The sequence below is a fragment of the Poecilia reticulata genome, linkage group LG18, assembly GCF_000633615.1.
Source record: "Poecilia reticulata strain Guanapo linkage group LG18, Guppy_female_1.0+MT, whole genome shotgun sequence".
In the NCBI taxonomy this organism is placed as follows: domain Eukaryota; kingdom Metazoa; phylum Chordata; class Actinopteri; order Cyprinodontiformes; family Poeciliidae; genus Poecilia; species Poecilia reticulata.
Window position 1 is genome coordinate 13,339,561 of NC_024348.1, and position 8,048 is coordinate 13,347,608.

The window sequence follows — 8,048 nt, forward strand, 5'->3', positions numbered from 1 at the left end:
GTTTTTGGAACGTTTCAAACTATGTTGATGCTAAATTAGTTTAGCTAGTAGTTAATATTGACCTGGGTTGACTTTGTTCAGCAGTAGCAATCAATTTGGAATTTAATTAAACTTTTAAAGTTTGGCTTTTTGGGGAGTTTCATCAGTGAAGTCAATATAGATTCATTATTGGACTCAAACAGCAAATCTTCATTATTTAGTTTTTATTTCATTCATTAACCTTTTAAAATGAACAAAGAAAACAGTTGATATATTGACTGATATATTATTTTTGTAATGACAATCTACTGGAGCCAATATACTTCATTACATGTTGATTTTTAAACAGATTAAACCATTTATCCAACTAAATAACACATTTTTAAAGTGCTGTGTGTACCGTGACTCCCCAATCAACATGGAGTCACGGATGTTGTGCTGAAGTTGGAAAATAAGTCAAACTATTTGGGAAAATTTGGTTAAAAAACCCCATGAAAACCAGTAACATCTGTAAGCAGAGCGCCATAAGATGTCGGCACGCCAGCGATTGTTTTCTCATCTTTTGGGGACTGAAAAGCGTTTCGTTTAGTGATAGTCTTACCAGATACCAAACTCAACCTTGAGTGCAGCTCTTCAGTGCCGGTGGTTAACGTTATTGTCTTCACACTGGTGTCTTTTTGGCCTCAGATGCAGATTAATGAAAGACGGTCCGACCGCAGAGATTTCACAGATATCCGATGTTTTATTACCTTTACATACAATATCTGCATGTGTTTTCTGCTTCCTTTCCCTTTTTTTCCACTGAAATCTATTTCCTTCCATGCCGCGATGACCATGCAGCACAAAGCGATGCGTATTTCCGTGTGTGTGTGTGTGTGTGTGTGTGTGTGTGTGTGTGTGTGTGTGTGTGTGTGTGTGTGTGTGTGTGTGTGTGTGTGTGTGTAAAGTCTCTGGAACATTTCTAATTTGGTGTGACCATGGATGTTTTTCAGATGAACCCATAGTGTCATCTTCTCTTTCTCTTGGTAAAAAGCAGACAGCCTTTTGCACACGATGAGCTTAAACTTAAGACCTTAAACTCATCGCATGTTGGCTCCAGTCTTACCCTGGAACACACAGCTTGCTAATAAATTGGAAAATTTCTTGGAATATCCATCTGGTTTGTGAAACATTTGCTCAAAAGGTGAAAGGACAGCTGGAACTGCTTTAATATCCCAGCAAATGAAGGAGAAACTAAACTCTTGGCCTCCTGGAATTTGAAATGTTTGATATTTTTACAGAATCAAACTTAACATGCGATAATTACCTGTAATGTTAAAAAAAAAGGACAGTCTTGTAATTTATCCAACAGAGGAATGAAAAAGTCCAGAGTCAGGAGAACCCGAGTGTGAGACGGCTGATATTTAAGAAAACATTTTTGTTAAGTTTCTCATAAGGACTGGGCAGGAAAAAGCACATTATGCCATTATCCCCAATTTTAAAGCCAGGATTTGCAGCAAAGTCTCAATTTGCTTATTTAAAACCAATTTGAGCAAATTTACAAAGATTCGGAACAGGCAAAGCAGGTTTTGGAAATGCCGTCAGTCCTCTCAAATGTGGCTGTTTTCAAAATGCTTCACTTAGCGTCATCAAACAGCTACGTTTAAACCAAACAGTTACATGTACTCTATAAAATAAATTAGATTTTTTCCCACTGTCTGCCATAAAATCTGACTAAAGTTCCTTGTTTTATGCCAGTAATGATTATTAAAATGGTTCCAATTTGCTAAATGAGAGATTTAGGACTGAAAACCTGCTGCAGACTTGCTACGTCTAGGACTGTCCCAATAAAAAGAAAAATCAATCACATGATAAATTAACTCAATAACTTCCATTCGCATTATTTAGCGTTTTTTCTCTTTTCTCTATATTTTATGAAAAAACTAGACAGCAAACATCATCAGTCTGGTGTTTTGGTCTCAACTAGAACAGTTTTGTATACAGAGACTTTATAATTAATTTTATTTGTTTCATTTTATACATTTAAAATGTTTCCACTTCCAGTGTTAAATGTTTATTAGACTTTAAAGTTTGTTAATCTTTGAGAATGTGTTCTTGCATAATTATGCCATTATTTCCATTGTGTTAGTTGAAAATGGTGTCGAAACAACATTACCGTTTTTATTTCCCCCAGTGTATTATAAGCCTGGCGGGCCACCAGGCTTTACTTGACCCCCACCAGGCTGAGCATTGCTTATTTTAGTTTCTTTTTAAGACTTTATAGTTGCTGTTTCGGTATTAATCTTCCAGTCCTCCAATTACACATAATTATGAAGTGATATTTTAAAATTTCCTGTCAACTTTAAACATTTTTAACTCAGTGGGGTCGGGAGGGTTGCTGGTGCCGATCTCCAGCTAACGTTGCGGGCGAGAGGCGGGGTCACCCTGGACAGGTCACCAGTCTGTCGCAGGGCAACACAGAGACACACAACCATGCACACACACACTCACACCTAGGGACAATTTGGAGAGGCCAATTAACCTGACAGTCATGTTTTTGGACTGTGGGAGGAAACCAGAGTACCCGGAGAAAACCCACCATGCACAGGGAGAACATGCAAACTCCATGCAGAAAGACCGGGGCCGGGAATCGAACCCAGAACCTTCTTGCTGCAAGACAAGAGCTCTACCAACTGCGCCACTGTGCGGCCGAAACCCAACATTTCAGATGGAAACTATAAATGCAGGACTTGCAGCTTTTATTCCTGACACGTTTCACAATAAGCTCTGAGAGCAAACACCAGCTACAGTTCCTCAAAAACAGCAACACTGACTGCAGTGAGGAAGACGTCAGACGTTTTCCTTTGATGATGAAGAGCGCGCTCTGCTTGGTCCGGTCCAGCGGGTCAATGTGGCGTCCAGCTGAAATCAAACGGCTCTGACCGTTCTCTTACCTCCGCTGTTCCTCCCCTCCTGGCAAAACTCGCGTTTTCAGGGAAGGCGTCTTGGGAGAATCTCGCCCACCTGTGTTTTCTGAGCAGATTGGCTCATTTCACCAACGGCTCTGTTTTACAAGCACATGGACATGATCACTGATGGGTAAATAAGAGACGGAGCTCGGCCGTAAATACCAGAAACGATTGTATGTGTACTCATGCCTTTTGTAAGTATGAGACGGCGCAATAAAAGCTGGAGGAATGCGCTTTTACTCTTTAACGAGGTTCATCGAAACAGCTCAGGCGTTAAGTAACAAGTCTCCTCACACGCAAGTCGGGGAAAAGATGGAGGTTTTTATTGAGAAATATTTATTCCCAGTGTAATGAAACAGAGAACATGGATTTTTTCTGGATGCAAATCCTTGGAAAAAGCCGAATGCAACAAGTCAGCCTGTAATTTTCCCAACATTTTCAGACGTTTAAACAACGTTTCCATCGTAATGGTAAGGCGAATTTTGAGCAAACTTTTAATAATGTTGCAAACAAAATACAAATTAGGCAAGTTTCCTCACAAATGGCTGTGATGAACAGGAAGTAGATTTTGCAAACTAGCTTCAACCTCTAAGAAAAATGGAGGTTATTAACGTTTCCTGAATCTAACAAAATAAAACCTAAAACTGAAAAACATTTTCATGAAATGACTTAAATCAAAATGCAAATTATTGGGGAAAAACTACAACTACCTGGTTGGTTTCAGCAGGTATAAAGTGCAGTTATGATGGAATCGATTTTGTGTTTTTCTCCACACAAGCCGTTTACGTCAACAGTCGACAAAAAACGGTCGCTAGTCGCTGCAAACGTTGGGAGAAAACGACGGAGGAGTCGCTTTGTTGTTCAATGATAACTGAACACGTTTTTTAATCAAGTATTCATTACACAATCTATGTCCAAGTAATCCCAATACTTTGACTTTTTTAAATTCTGCACCTAAAAATTACAACTGTTAGTATAACTAATGCAAACTAAACAATATTTGACTAAAATAACATTCAATAAATTACTTAACTAAGAGTAAAACAGTGTTTGGTTAAAAGTGCTGAAGTCCTGAAATCAAATTATCAACCATTTAATATTTAAAAATTACATAATCAGATTAATCAAAATATAAAGTAAAATGGAAATTTGGATATTTTAAGGATCAATAAGAACAATAATTCATATAAGCAACAAATAAATAACAAAATCAGGCAAAAAAAAAAAGTTTCCAAATCAGTTTCTTTTAATAAAAAAACGTATGAAACTAAAAACCTGCAGGCGTCTGTCTGGTGAATACTTGATTAAAACATGTTTTGTTTTTCATTCAGTGGGAAGAAAATCCAAAGAGTAGAAATGCTTCAAAATAAAATGACTCAAGTAAAACTAAAAGTAAAAATACTTCTAAATGTACTTTTTTTTTACTCAAGTAAATGTAACTGAGTAAATGAAAGTAGTTACAACTAAACTCTGATTACATTTCGAGACTCTGATCTTCCAGAGCAGCTCCTTCAGACTAGCCAGCAGCAATTAGCAAACCTCTGGTGAACAGAGAATCATTACAGGAGCCACTTATTAATGTAACGATGGTAAAAACAGAGGAGCCATGTTGCAATGACTTCCTGAAGGCAGAGTTTCACAAAGAGCAGGAGCTTCTTAAAGAGACAGAAACCCAATTTTAAATACAATCAAAATTTCCTTTAAGTCATATTTATATGATTTTTATAACAACTTAGCATTGCTATAAAATGCCACCATATGTCTGGAAAACTCATAAAACTCCCTCTTTCAAAACCAAAAACATTTTTCAGTACTGAAATAATGTGAAACTGGAATAAGTAGCTACAAACAGAAACTTAAAACCGGATTTAAAACAACTGATGGTTCAATCAATCAATCAATCAAATTTTATTTGTATAGCACATTTCAGCAGCAAGGCAATTCAAAGTCCTTCACATAATTAAAATAAAAACAGCATGTGACAGAGAATAAACAGTTAGAAAGACAAAGAGAATAAAAAAAGAGGTTAAAAAAGCTAAAAACATTAAAACCTCCACCCCTTGTAGGACTTTAGTTAAACGTCTTACACCTCAGAGTTTTAGTTAAAGCGCCATTTAACATTGATTAATGATTTAAATGATGGTTCCTTCAACTTTGTATTTTCTTCAACTTTTCCAGTTTCTGTTTAAGATTTCTCAAGCGAACCAAGCGGTGTTTGCGTCTCGTTCAATCAGGTTTACCCAGAAAGCCGACGGTGAGAAGCTAAAAGAAGCCTCCAGAAACCCAGAGACGTCATCCTGCGCCACATCGACTGCAGCTGATATGAAGGTTGGAAAGGAACCGAACGAGTTTCATGAGAAAATAGGAAAGTTTCTCGAAGGAGAAACATTCCAGTGGCACGAGATGTTACTGCCAAGAAGAAAGACTGGACCGGACCGTAATTTGTTCTCTGTTCCTGCAAAGACTGTGACCAGTTTCAACAACAGTTAAAGTGTGAGAAAAACGTGACTTTGGGCCAAGAACAGCTTTAAGTTCATTTATTTCTTGACACAAGTATCAGAAATACTTCTATTTTTCTCTTGTGTCAACATCTCATTGAAGAAAATCCTCTTTTTGTAAATGTTTGTTTTTTTGTCAAAAGTTGTTCACATTTTATCCAGCTTGCACAACTTACATAAGTTTTATGAGTTTTTAACACGTAAAACCATTTTTAAAACCACAAACCTTGGTAATCACGTACAAAAGTAACACATTATTTTATTATTCCTACGCATAAATTCATTTTTGGTGCTTCAATGTTCTTTTGCGAATAATAAATGAAAAATTCTCCTAAATCACACATTGAAACACGAACTGTTACGTAACAAACGAGAATCTGTTACAGCTGCAATAAAAACGGTAAAACACCATGACTGGGTTTGGAAACCAACTGCAAGCAGGAAAGGTGAGAAACGGGGAAATGTAACCTCCGGGTCCGGCCAGCGCCCCGGTTATGGATTTTAATGAAGGCGGTCGGGAGCCAGAGCGAAAAATAAATAAAAATTTTAAAAAATTTAACGACATCTTCCTTTGCCCGCGCTCCAACTTTCCAACGGAGTTCCAATAAATTCGGTTCTGGTATTTTTATTTATTTATTTATTTGCATTTAATCTTGCAGACAAACAAGCGGCTCTGATCACGAACCCGGCTGGAAGTAAACTCAGAACTTAACGGCGAGTACAGCCCATAAAACAGATGCTGAGAGGAGAGAAAACAGCAGAATTTACAGGAACAGAGGAAGAAAAACGAGATCAAGGCGGAGGAAGACAGAGGGGAGATTTAATGACGGAGTAAAAACTGAGGTTTTCTTTCCAAACCTGAAAAGTTTCTTCTTCTTGATTCCCCCTGATGATGGTAAATCTTATATACCACATTATACAGCCTGCAGTGTGAATAAATCTACAGAATGTTTTCTCTGCTCAAGTCGAATATTTTTCTAATGAGTTTTTTTTATTTTTTTATTTTGGTTTTGAACCCGAAACACACATCATCAGACATATGGAAAGGCAATCGAGCAAAACGCAGAGGGCCTTAACCAAACACTAAATACTCATACTTTGATGCACAGCCTTTTTTTCACTATTTATTCATCGAGCACACTTGTTGGTACATAAATCACAAAATACGGAATGAAACGCACTTTCTCCGCTTTAAAGCCACCCACCTTGCAAAACGCAAAGTAGAGAAAAACACGCATTCCTGGCAGGGAAAGTATGGAGGATGCTTGTTAAGGCGTGTGTGTTTTCTGCAGCAGCAGCAACAACAAACTAACAAAAACATTCCGGTTTTCATAACGCTTCCAGGCAGATAAGAGAGGTGGTGACCTCCATCACTTCCCTGGATCTCTGCAGAGTGTGGAGGAGCCGTATCTCCAGATCTTATCTGTCATCTTTTATCACTCGCCTTTTATTGTTAGCGCCTGCTGATTCGCCTGCCAAACAACACGATCGTCTGAGAGACAAACTTCTGGCCTTTGCTTCACCCTCCACAGGTGGGTGAAATTTGGGTTTCTGAATATTTCCAGTCTGTTTCTTGTTCTTAAGCTAAAATAAACAGTGGGTTCATCTCGGTTTGAAGGAGAAACGGATAAATTCTCATTCTGGAGTCAAGCTAGCAGCTACACAGAGTTCATGTGACCTTGGAAGTTATAATCTGGAGACGCGTTGGCCCGCTTTAATCAGACTCTAGCTCGTTTGTCTGGAAAGTCCAATTCGTTTGGGAAGTGAGAATGCAAATTTAATCCCAAAACGGACTAAAGAAGCAAACTCTGACCCGTCTGAAAGCCTCGGTCCCGGTCCGGTCCGGTTTGAGGTGAACTCTGACCAGTCTAAAAGTCTAGGTCCCGGTCCGGTTTGAGGTGAACCCAGGTGGCCGGACGATGGTCACCCTTCTCCGTTCGCACACAGCATGTTGGTGGAGAACGTGGTGCTAAATGACCTGCAGACGACCTGATTATCAGGTACGTAGGTAGATGGGTCAGTCAAACTTTAACAAACCAGCATTCTGACAACTATCCCAGCATGCACCATACGCTTCTTCTTCTTCTACGGGCGAAAATTAAGTCGGCGGCTGCTTACCGTAGCTGCTAGACGTGTTGTGGCTCAATATTGGTCCATATATAAGGCGCACCGGATTATAAGGCGCACTGTCGGCTTTTGAGGAAATTGAAGGTTTTTAGGTGCGCCTTATAGTGCGGAAAATACGGTATTTACTTAAAGATAACTACCATAGCACAAATAAGCAGTTAACATATCGTTTTATTAAAATTTTATCTGTTCAAAGATTTTCATTTAAGAAGTTTCTCTGGACTGTGTGTGCAACTGGTTTAATAAAACAAAACTGCGGAAATGTAAGGTACTACGGCTAACTCATTGCAAAGGTTGCTATGGCTAACGATAAACCTCAAACTTACCGCTTCTAATTTTGAAGATTTTCCATGAAACTCCAACCTGAAAGCAACGTTATGTAACAGCTGCACACAGACAAGCTAAAAGGGGCTTGAGCTAACAAGAACTGCATGCCAAGCTAACACCTACACAGAAACAAGCTAACAACTACAAAAAGTTAAGCTAACAGCTAACA